At 33.0% G+C, this 13106-nt stretch overlaps 1 long non-coding RNA gene across 2 annotated transcripts in view; it reads left to right on the plus strand.

Moving 5' to 3' along the window:
• The window catches only part of LOC111736645, a 611781-nt gene that overhangs the window by 349480 nt on the left and 249195 nt on the right, over positions 1-13106 (plus strand). The gene's annotated exons all lie outside the window — the stretch shown is intronic.

Raw genomic sequence — 13106 nt, forward strand, 5'->3', positions numbered from 1 at the left:
ATCTACTTACAACTCTAAAGTTTGTATCTCCACCCTTGAAATATTACTTGAATTCTAGAGTCATATATTTGATCGACTATTCAATCAAGCCACTCAGAAATCTTTAGACATGTCAGAATTAATATATACATATGGCAAAGGGAGCCTAAGATTGCCCCCCCCCAATAATCCCTATTTCTTTCTGAAATATCTTCCCTTTGAATGTGTCAGTATCTGTGATTTTCCTCTAACAAATAAAATACGCTAAGGTGATGGAATGTCACTTTTGTTACAAAGATTGTGACTTCTGTCTTGCTAGCAAATTAATCTTTATCATATCTCTCTCTCCTCCCCTTTGATAAAGCAGTTAACCAGGCAGAGAAGCCCTTAAGGCAAGAAACTGAGCATAGGTATCAGCAAGCAAAGGCCTGGGGCACTCAGTTGACATCCCCCAAAGAACTGATCCTGCCAACAATCACATGATCTTGAATGCAAACCCTTCCCCATTCAAACCTCACATGAGACCCAAACCCTGGCTAACACCTTGATTGCAGCTTGATGAGAGATCTGGGAATTAAGATCTATGTCCCAATTCCTGACCCATCAAAATATGTGATAAAAATGTTTTTTTATATTTATAAGTTCATGGTATTTTGTGATGCAACAATAGATATAGTTAATACATATTTTGATACCAGGAGTGGGAGGCCACTGTATCAAAAACTAAAAATATGGGACTCTATTTCAGACCTGAGCATGGGCAGTGATTGTATCACAACATTATAACTTCCTTCTTGCTAGCTGACTCTAGTTTTTGCCATTTTCCCTTACAAGAAACAAACATGGCAAGAAAATGAAGATGGAATCTGGCTAAAAGATGGCAGAGAGCTGAGGTCCTCAGTCTCACAGCCAACAAATAACTGAAATTGAAAGCAGACTCTTCCCCAGTTGAATATTAATAAAACCCCATCCTGACCAGCAGAGCAATTGCAGCTTTGTGAAAGACCCAGAAGCTAAACTTTCTGTCGCACAGAATCTTTGATGTAATAAATGTACATTGTCATAAGCCTGTGATGGTTAATTTTGTGTCAACTTGACTGCACCAAGGGATGCCCAGATAAACATTATTTCTAGGTATGTCTGTGGAGGTTTTCTGAATGAGATAAACATTCAAATTGGTGGATTTAGTGGCTTTCCTTCCACAATGTGGATGGGCATCATCCAATAATTTGAAGACCCGAATAAAACAAAACCTGAGGGAAAAAGGAATGTGTCCCATTTCTCTTCCTACCTGCCTGCCCGTCGAGTATGGACACAGATCTTTTCTTTCCCTTTGAACTGGGATTTACACCATCAGCTCTCCTGGTTCTCAAGCCTTCTTACTTGGACTAGAATGAAACCATAGGCTTTTCTAGGTCTTCTGCCTCTGGATGTCTGATAGTGGGACTTCTTAGCCTCTATAATTGCATGAGCCAATTCTTCATAATAAATCTATATGTACATCTATCTATCTATTATAATTTACAAATTAATTATTTATAATTAATAATTATGATTAATATATACTATATTTTTAAACATGTATACATATCTTATTGGTTCCATTTCTTTGCAGAATCCTGGCTAATACAAAGTCACTGAGTTTATCGTAATTTGTTGCACAACAATAACAACTAATACAATGTCCAAAAGAGATTCTTTGATTTCCATTGCTCCCCAAGCTTGCTTCTTCCTGTGCTTTACCTATTTTTAATTGGCAACTCATTCAATTTAGTTGCTCCATAAAATTTTTTGGAGTAATTCTTGAATCTTCTCTTTTTTTACATAATGCAAAATGCTAGCAATTCCTGTCAGGTCAAAGCAATAAGTATTTCTTACCACTGCCATGGATATGCTAATCCAAGGTACTAGCATCTCTCTTCTAGATCACTGCAATGGCTTTTAAAAACACAAAGAAATTTTCACTGTTTATTCTCTGGTTCTATGCCTACTTTCCTAAAGCTAATTCTCTACAATGTCCTCTAAGTGATACTTTCATAACATCAGTCAGATTATATCTCAACACCCAAACAGTACTTTATATAAAAACTGAAGTTTCAACTATGGCCTACAAGGCTTTTCGTATTCTGATCCTTTATTGTCTCTCCAACCTAATTCTTTACCTGTCTTTTCCTTGTTCACTCTGCTCAAACTGGACTGTCATTTCTATTGCTTCTGGAACATTTCATAATGATCTTACCTCAGTCTTGGCATCTCTTCTTTCTTCTACTGGGGAAATTCTTCTCTAGATCTTTTTTAGATTTGCTGTGTTTATTTTAAGACTTTGCCAAATAATTATGTCCTCAGACAGTTCTTCACTGACTATGTTATCTGAAATAGCTTGCTATCAATACTCATTCTCATGTCATCTCTCACTACTTAATCATTTATTAGCCACCATTTGCTTACTTCTGTCTTCCACATCATTAGAGAAAGAAGTCTAATAATTTCTTTGTTTAATTTACTGCTAGTTCCTAAGCATCTGGAAATGTACCTGACATAATAGGTGCTCAGTTAATATCATTTGGTGAATTAATGAATCAATCAATTGTGTCTACTTGGCATCAAATAGAACACTATTATTGTTGACTGAGATTCAGTTGTAAGTCAGCTGAACAAAGTACTCACTTTTCTAATATTCACCTTTTAATATTCTGCCTAAAAATTTTAGGTTTAATATTTTATCTTATTTTATTTATTGAGTTAATCTCTGACAATCCCTATGTAATTTGTCTCCCAATAATAATGTTATAACATTATTGCTCCTGGGAGTTATCTTGCAAGTAACATTATTCATTTTCTTTTAATTTACCTTCTGTCCTCTCTTTTTTAGTTTAAATTTATTGGTATGCTTTTCAATTATTTACTATCAGTGATGACTTTTATCTGAGCTTAGTGACCAATGCTTATTTTATAATTCAGAGTTCTTTTGGACTCATAGACTACAAAGAATATCTAGCATTGATATGAACTTATCAGGTTGCCTAAGGATAGATGCTCTACATAGAAAAAGTAAAGATACATAACACTAATAAGATTAGATTTTTAAATTACATTATATATCATAAGGAATTCATTCTATAAGGTAAAAAAGAATAATACATAGTATCCAACTAATGGATACTGTATTTTCATTAAAAAAACATCATTAAATAGTAAGAAATATTTTAATCAGAATATTTTTGGTGTTTTACATTTTACACATATTACATATATTATTTTATTTTAGATAAAACTGTACTCTCAGATAATAGTTTTAAAAATAATATCAGCTCTAGCGAGTACTTTATATTGTTCCATGAGGACACTGATCATATCTGCATTGTTCACTGCTAAGTTTTCAGAAACTTACATAGTGTTAGACATACAGTGGAAAGTCAATGTACTCTTGCTTAATGGTCAAATAAATTAACAAACTAGATCTCAAATCATACAGAAGTATTTTGAAGTTTGCACAAAATTGAGGGTATAAATTTTACAATTAGATATGCATGCAGTGATATAAAGGTTTACATGCTTTACTTTTGCAGTACATACATGTCTGATTTTCAACTGCCAACAGTAGAAAACAAACATAAAAACTCCTGCTCTATGTAGCTATATAGTAAATAAGGGTATATAAGTGTCTGTATGGAAGCTGAGTAGCCAAAAGCATAGCCTGTTTCAACTATCAATTGATTGCCTGCCTATTCCAAATTCACCCATATGTATCTCCCCCGCCCCCTTTTTTGTGACATTGGAGCTCTCTCTGATAAAAATTTCTCCTTCGATAGCTGAGAAATTGTTAGACTGTCAGTAAAGAGGGTAGAGTGATCACTGAAAGAAGAAGCATCTTTTTTCCCGGCTTTGAAGATTTTACAGTCTTACTGTAGAATGTGGCTGACGACAAGAGGTTTTCTTGCTAGTGGCCAGACTCCCTGTCATTGTCTGCAGGCAACCCACTGGAGAACACTTTCCAGCTAATTTCCCTAACAGCTAGTAGGGTGAGCTTCTCAGTGATTTTTTCTATACCCTAGCGAGAGGCTTCTTCCCAAGTTTGCTGGCATCCCCATGACAGCTTCCTACAGAGTTTCACTGTTATCCCACCAGGATATTTCCTTCCTCCTAGCCCCAGCCTGCAACACCACAGAAAATTGCTCTGCCATTCATGGACCATAGGTTCACTCTCTTGAATAAGATATAAGCCTCAGTTTTTAGGTTTGGGAGATGGAAAACCTCTACTAACTGGCTACCCATTACATCTGCTCCTCTTTTATTCTTTAGTTTTCTCTTTACCTACACTATTAGTTTATCTCTTGTTACTAATTAATAGTTTTATGTTAAAATTTTCCCTGCTCAAATAACTGGAGTGTTCTGCCCCCTTAATGAATCTTTACTAATATATAATAAATATTGATTGTTCAAATATCAGTCATGTGATTTTCAATTTTATTTTGTTGAGAAGATAGGAAAGAAATTATTTTCTTTAAGTTTAAAAAGTGGCTTTTGATCTGAAAGAGTTTTAAAATGACCAGTGGTCCATAGGGCAAAAAAAAAAAAAAAAAAAAAAAAAAAAACTTCAGGGAAGAATCAGAGCAGATTGGAAAAGAAGTGGAATTTCCATCTGAAGCTGAGAGATGAGAAAAATAATTTTCCTAAACTGACAGATGCTTCAGATTGAAATGATAAAAGATGGACATTAGGAGGATAAATGTAAACATTGATAAATAGTAACATTGACAGTTTGATCTGGAGTTCTCTTTTAGCATAATGCCTTTCTAAACAAACTATAGATTGATCTGTTGTCAAGAATAGCATATGCATAATATGATATTGCTCTAATTGTTCCTTTTCTGAAGTATATATATGTAATATTTTGAAGGATGCATAATAAGAAAAATGATGTTACATAGTATATATTCAAATGATAATAATAACATGTCATAAAATCACAATACAGAACAATTACTTCAACTTAAAAAACAATTCAGTACTTAGGCCATTGGCAAAATTTTCTCTTGTGTATTAAGGCACTTTGTGCATAACAAATTCCTCAATTGTCACCTTTGCTATAATTGGAATGACTTAAAATGATCCTATTTGTAAGAATTCTTCAGTGAAGCATAACACATTTCATTTCCTAATATATTTTTTTCCTGGAAGTGTTCACAAATATTGTCTGGGTGAAGTGCCTACTCTTGCCTAGAGGCATTATTATGTGAAAGAGAAGTTGGAGATGTCATTATGATGCATAATTTTGTGGATGAAATATATAATACTGTGAACTAATTTGTGATTAAAATTAAGTTTGATTGTGACTAATGATTAGTTTGATATTATAATATAAATCATGGTAATTATATTTATGAAGGTCTTGTTTTATCATTTTCTTCAAAACTGTTAAATCTGAAGCCAATTTCAAGGCTGTTAGAAAATGTGAAAATAAAAATTTTACTATAATTATGACTTCAAATGGTAGATAAATATGCATACTAATATTACATAGATACCAAGAGTTATCGGAAATCACTAATTTTATATATGTAATTATTATATACACACATAAGTATGCGTATTGTTATATAAAATATATGTTTACATACTATATATTTATATACATATAAACAACAGTGTTTCCCTTTGGAAATAATAATCGTACTACTGCTATATAATTATACTATTGATCATATCACATCACTCTTTCCACCAGTTCCTAACAGATACGCCTTATTCTTGAATATTTAACATGTCAGATTGTTAGCATTATAATTTTTTGACACTGTTCATCTAATAAAGAAGAAAGGAAATGAAAGTAAGGCAAGAAAAACTTGCTCAAGAAATGCTTAAGACATGCTCAGTATTGATGACATAATAGAGTTTATTTTAAATAATAGATATGGTATTTAATTCCAAGAATGTTGACTGGGGACACATGTTTACCTTTCCCAAATCTGTGTGAATAGGACTAAATCTATACAAAATCTATGACAGTACAGACAATTCATGTATGTTTGTGTGTTGTGGCAGTAACATCAGGGGAGATACCAACGTTCATATATTTTGGTAAATTTCTGAAAGAATAAAACATATTAGTTCACATCAAGCAGAGATTAGGAAGCAACAGCCTGGAATGCACTCTGGAGGAAGCTGCAGCCAAAATGATTATGCTCAGAAGAGGTAGACGTGGAATTTTGCTAGTACATGAAAGAAATCAAGGTAGTTAATTCATAGTCTGTCTAGTGAGGAAGGATAGTTTTGCCCTGTATTTGTATCTCAGTCTCATATTATCAGCACAGATGATTTTTTGTACGCAGGCCAAAAAACAATGCAAGCATTTGAAAAATTGAAATAGCTACCTGGGGAGATATGAGGTTCTTTATGAAGGTAATCATGTGTTATTTGAAAGCTCTCCTCATTTTGCCTCAGAAACAAGGGAAAAGAGCTTTACTGTAGGTACATACTATCAATGTGTGTTAAAGTAAATCCAACTACTTGCTTCATTTGCACAAAACTCCAGTCAGACATGCCATCGGGAGGTAGATTTGTTTAGAGACAGATCTGTTTTTATTTGTTTATACGGGAATTCAGACAGTTGTTTCTGGAATCAAAAACATAAAATGAAATGACCAAAAACAAACAAAATGATCAAACTCAATGAAGTAAAAATAATTAAAGATGTAAGATAATCTTTTAAGAATTCTTGAATAAAATATTCTCAAATTAACTTAAGATGATTCCACACTTGATAATCATGAGGAAGCATGCTGAGATTATAAAACCATAAAAGTTTATAAAAATGTAATAAATGAAATTATAAGTCATACGAGAATTACTGACAAAGTCAAGAAAATAATTTGGAATATAAAATAAATACATGGATTAAAAAATAGAATAAGTTTAAAATACATATATAAATAGGTCAATCCAGTGGCTTATCTCCGATTTAATGGAAGTTTTCAAATGAGAAGAGAAAGAGAGGATATAAATATCAAATAAATAAAGGAAAACTATTCCATGTGTGAATACTAACGTATTAGTATTCAACAGGGTGTATGTAAAATGAAAAGTGCACAGGAAGATATATCCAAAATAAACCGTGTAACTGCACTAATAAAGAAATAGTCTTAAAGGTTTCCAAGATACACAATACAGAATAACTTTAAAAATACTAACCAATGACATCAGCTCATGAGCAATACTGAACAATAAAACAAAATGTAGCAAATGTTTTAAAGATTTGAAGGGAAGTAATTTGTGCTTAGATTTATTCCTCAAATAGCGCATGAACTTTTTAAATGAATAGACAACATAAAGAGATTTTTTGAAATAGTCAAGGATTCAGTTTATATGTCATTCATCATTTGTGTATAAAGAAATAACTTCATAAAGATTTTTAGAAAGAAAAAAGAAAGACCAAATTTAGGTTCTACGACCGAAACTCAGTAAAAAAGGAATATAAGGATGATAATCTGTGCATCCGCTTGTTTGATTTATAACAAGAATCTACAGAGATTTCAAAATGTTTTCACAAAGAAAGTAGATTCACTTTTTAAAATAATATAATTAAGCAGGCCAAAAGTATATTGTTTGGGGCAAGTAAGCATATATTTTCTTTATTAGGAAAAACACAGGTATTGAAAAATCTTAAAATATAAACACACCAAACAAAATGTGTCCTATAAGATCAGGTTTCAAGTACAAAAGCAAATTAAAACAAAATATTAAAGAAACGATATGATTTATGAAAAAAAAAATTGATTTGAAATGATTTTCTAGAACAATTTTCCTTAGAGGAACAGAAGTCTAAAATGACACATGATTGCTTTTCCTTTTTTATGGGTCTAAATGCAAGTGATAAGCACAAATTATTTAATGAATTTAATGGAACTATCAGAAAAATACCTGCACGCTTTGTGAATTAATTGAAGTATAAAGACAAAAGCATCTGCCCCGTACTCAGGAGCTTAAAGGTCTTAAAATTTAAACTTTTACTTTATAGGCTACAGAACCTAAATTGGCAGGCCTCTAATTTATGGCTGCCGTTTTGTAGTGCAGATGAAAATAGTGACATAAAAATCATAACAAGAGTATTATTAAGAGTGTTCAATTTTATCAATTAATCAGTGGAAAAAGCAGAAGAGAAATTTATTAAATGAAAAGAATCTTAAAAACTATAAACTTTGACAGTGTTGAAGTAGTCATATAGATAACATATTTGAAAGATAAAAGGAAAGCCACTAGAAGTTGATGTAGTATAAGAGTTTTAATTTCTTTATTTCATATCACATAGATAAATGATTGATTTTAAAATTGATGAGAAAAAATTTATAGTTTCAAGTTTACTACTTTAAGATTTAAGGGTCACAGTAGAAGGGGCAGCTGACTTGAATGGGTGATTGAGTATCTATTCAAATCTCTCTACCATAAAAACAGAAATTGTGAAGTAGTGATTGATTAGAGGACTTGAACTAAATACTTGAAAAAACTCTTTAAGAGAAAACTAAAATTACTGAAAAAATATTTTAAAATACACTTTTATAAATGTCAATGAGCTCATAAAATTTAAGAAATTCTCAAGCTAGTTAGTTCTAACAGAAATTGGGATCTGAGGAAAGTAAACAGAGCACTGAAAAGGTCATAAGGGCATTCCTAAGTCATTAAAAAGAAAAAAAATCTGTTTCAGATTTGAACAGTTATCATAGTTTATAATTCAAAAATAGAATCCCAAGTTCAGCTGTATATGAGTTGAATACAACATTTTACCCTGTAAAACAACTTGTAGTTTAAGAGTAAACAAAAATAACTCCCCACAACCTTGAGAGGGAAATTATCTTAGGTTTGATAAGAAAGTAAAGGAAATAAGGCAAAACTATATTCCTGAATAATTGTAAGCAGAAAGTAGTCCTCATTTAGCTTTGCCGTTGTCCAAAATTATCAAACAAACAAAAAAATGAGGTTATATTTATTCTTAAGAGAGACATTAGGTAATCACTGTATATAATTATTAGTTCTTTATGAAAGCCTTTACTTTGTGTCATGTTAAAATTAATATCACAAATAAATTTTCAGTTAAAATTAACTCACAGTAACAGTTGTTAAATACAAAAGAAAAGAAGGCACCGTGACTAAAAACCAACAGAATGAGTGCTGCAAAGACTTTGGATACAAGGATTTAAAGATATATAAAATAAATTTAAAAATAACTGATTACTGTTTTGAAGACAAAACTTACATGTTTTAAAATACATGAGGAGAAATAGAAACTACATTGAATTAGTCAAACAGAAAATGAACTCTTCTTATTAGGACTTTTAGAAATAAAATATTGAATAATTGAATTTAGAAATCAATTCGGAAGCTTCAGGGCAGTTTAACTGATAAAATGAGAAGTATATCTGAAGAAGTGTTTATACAATACAATACAGATATTCAAAGAAATGGGATATATGGCACAGAAATTAAAGATATCAAACATCCAAGTAACTAAAAGAAATAAATAGAAATACACATGTAGAATTGTTTTAATATTTAATATTTCATATGTTTTATGTATAAATGTATATTTATGGACATTAAGTTAGTTTTATGTTTTTAATATTTGTGTTTTATATTGATTTACATGTTATATTTAATATCTATATTCATATTAACATTTGTATTTTATTTTATATTTTTATCTGTAATGTATTTGTTTTCATATCTATCTGTTTGTAATTTTATTTTTACATTATATTTGTACATTATAATATAGTATATGTTACATTTATTTTAATATCTTCATTTGTATCTTCTATATTTAATATTTACATATATTTACATTATTCTAAATGCAAACATTTGGCATCTGGAGTAGAGCAGACTTTCATTCACATATAGCCAAAAATCACAGGGATTTTTCAAGTTCAATTTTCACCTCCTGTGGTGATTCAATGAGAGCCAGATGAGATGTTACCTTTATACACCAGAGTGTATAGTGAGAAACAAATCCAGAAAATATGAATATGGTGGTTTATATAAAAGAGAGACACCAGTGCTTCTCACCCATCTCTCTTGAGAAATAAAGAGAAACCTTTTGTTATCTACTGTAAGCTAGTTCTCACTGATAATATAAAGGGGAAATATCTTGGGACCTCACCATTCAGAATGTAAATATACATCTCCAGGGAGAAGCTGAGACCCGGGTCTCCTGTTGCAATGAAACTCATAACTATCTTCAAAAGCATCCTGATATCAGGGCGTCAGAATTGTATCGCTCTATGAGATGATCAGTTTCTGTGAGGTTCAAAAAGACCATGTAAAAAGACAGCTGAGTTCCTTTGTCATATACCCATGTCATTTGTCACAATCATTTTTCTGTTTAATGAATTCTTTGCTTTGAAGTGATATTAAGCAGTATTTCACACTGATGAATCTAACACTATAAACTTTCAGATAGCAGTGCCATATCTGAAATATGTGTATTGATTCCATTTAAGATAAATCACTGCCCCTTCTATACTGGAAGGAATCAGACACAATTAACTTGCCACCAAGTGTCTAGGCAGTCTCAAGGGTTGTTTTCTATTTGGCAGGTTGGACTTTTGGCGGCACCAGTAGCTAAATTGACCTTGGTGAAAAGGAATCGTTGTTATTGGAACCATTCATATGCTTCAATGACTGTCAGCATAGCTACTCCGTTTATCTGGGACAATGAATGCCAGATGACTGAGACCAGATGACATCATCTGGCTGAGGCATTCAGTCGGCCTGGTTGTTTAGTATCTCTTTCATGGTAGACAATCTATTATGAGGTTCATACAAAATAGATAGTTCTTCTTAATGCCCACTCTCTTAAGTCCACCCATAAATCTCTTATGCAAACCTCCTTATGCCTTTTAACTTTTAATTGTTCTCCTTACCAGCTCCTGACCAACCAAACAAAATATTTCCCATTACTCTTAAATCTATGTGTATTTTGACCATAGACCACTTCTTTTTTTACTTGGAGTGAATGAATAGGTATATTCCTCAAAGTTCTGCCCTCTGGGCACTTTTATCTCACTTCTCTGTTTTATGTCATGTCAGCTTCACTATATCCCTGAGCAGATCTGTAGTGCAATATAATTTCATATTAGACACAAACTGTACTAACTCATCAGAGAACCATATTCTTCCTCTTTCAGCTCATTGTAAGAGAACAACACAGGCCAATAGATGAGATCAGATGGAGAGACATCAGTTAACCATGTGTGGATGACATGTTGGAGAATTGGTTTGTTCAGCTTGTTTGTGCCCTCTGGACCAGTTTATGTCTGATCCAGGATCTACCACTTTAACATTATAGTGGATTTCTGTTGTACTGCATTTATATCAGCATTGTTCTAATATACCTCAGTATTATTTCATTGTGGGTCAAAGAGAATCCTTTTCATAATTACTAGATCTGTTTATATGGTCACTCTTGTCTCATGGTCACATATCCAATATCTAAAAGGCCTAGTAACTCTTTAGAGATTTTCCTTCCAACAGAATTAGTCCATAACCATGGAACACAGGTCTCTCCTTGGGATTATCCATAGATACCACACACAGCATCTTGTCCCAACGCAGATGGCACATGTAGAGTGCTACTTGCAATGTAGCCTGGATGTGTTACAATGGCCTTTGCTATTGTCTGGGCTTTTTTATAGGATTCATCTTCCACTTTCTGGAGAGCATGTGTCCTCCTAAAACCCCCAGTGTACTTTCTACTTCTTGCTTATATGTTCTGATTTACATGCCGCAGTCAATACAGTGCACCAATACAGCATTCCAAGAGTATCGAGTTGGACATGGGCTCTTCAGAATATATTATGATAGAGGGTATAAGACTTAACACAATTTTGGGACAAAGTTTTTGAAACAGTCTTCTTCCTCCTCATTGGCTGCCACTCTAACCTTGCTGCTCATTTCCGTCTTTGATTTTAACGTTTCCTCTTGATGGTTAAACCTTGTCTCCTGACCTTCATAAATCTGAGATTATTATCATCATCATTGCTCTACTATGCCTCAGTTATGTAACAATGTCTTCTTTCCTCAGCCCCAGCCTACAAATGGCAGCCACCTCTGAGCTTTCCAGCAATGCCAATGCCTCTTGCACCAGTGTGTTGCCTTTAATTTAATAAGGAGACTGTTCACAGGTCCTGCTCCTGAATACAGTGGGCTAACAATATGTGTTCAAGCAACATATGACATTTTCAATGTACCATGCTTGCTTCTCTAAGCGTTGTGGTTTCTCCCTTCGCCATCTGCCATGCCAGTAACAAATGCCAGGTCGAGCATTTCTATTTCACTTAGTGGGGCCATTATTTTTTCATGCTTCCAAGAGCCAAATAATGATAGCACATTAGTTCTTGCCAGGGTTTTACTTCATGTATCATTGGGCACTGCTGCCATTTGAAAAAGTTCTCCCTTTCAACATGATACCTCATTTGATTTAATCAATTTGTTACCTCAGGATCCTGACATTCTTCTGACTCCTGCTGGATGGATTCTGTAGTATCATCTATGTATAGTCCTTTTATTCCTTACCAGGGCCATACTACATTGTGATTTGACCTTAGCTATTGATCTGGCAGCCAGGAAATGGGGAGGTTAAGGAGAATCCTGAGGAGGTCACATATTGGTATTCAAGAGAAGGCTTTGTCAAAATAGGGGCACAGGGGGCATTTCTGCATGCCCAAAGAGTAAAAAAAGATCTCAGGTTTTGTCCCAAGTCTCAGGGTCTCATTTTTTCCCAAGCAGGACCATGACCTATTAAAAATTCAACCATCGCTTATATTCTCCTACCCATATAATTAATTCCTAAGTCTTTGAGTTTATTTGCATTGCCCTCTGGCTAATCAAAGTGAAAATTTCATTAACTGTGTTAAAAAAAAGACCCTTTGACTCTCATACTGGGCTTTATCTGGTAATTAATCATCTTCAGCCATATATTGTCATTTTCAGCACATCAATAGTACTCAGCAACATTTAGCAGTAGCCATCAAATTTCATTGTCTTTATAAATACTACTTCCTGAACCTATTATTTGACTTAGATATTTCACCTGTTTTGGCTTTAAATTGTGTCAACTTGGTTAGGGCTGAACT

This window comes from Pteropus vampyrus, unplaced genomic scaffold (assembly GCF_000151845.1).
Source record: "Pteropus vampyrus isolate Shadow unplaced genomic scaffold, Pvam_2.0 Scaffold21, whole genome shotgun sequence".
In the NCBI taxonomy this organism is placed as follows: Eukaryota; Metazoa; Chordata; class Mammalia; order Chiroptera; family Pteropodidae; genus Pteropus; species Pteropus vampyrus.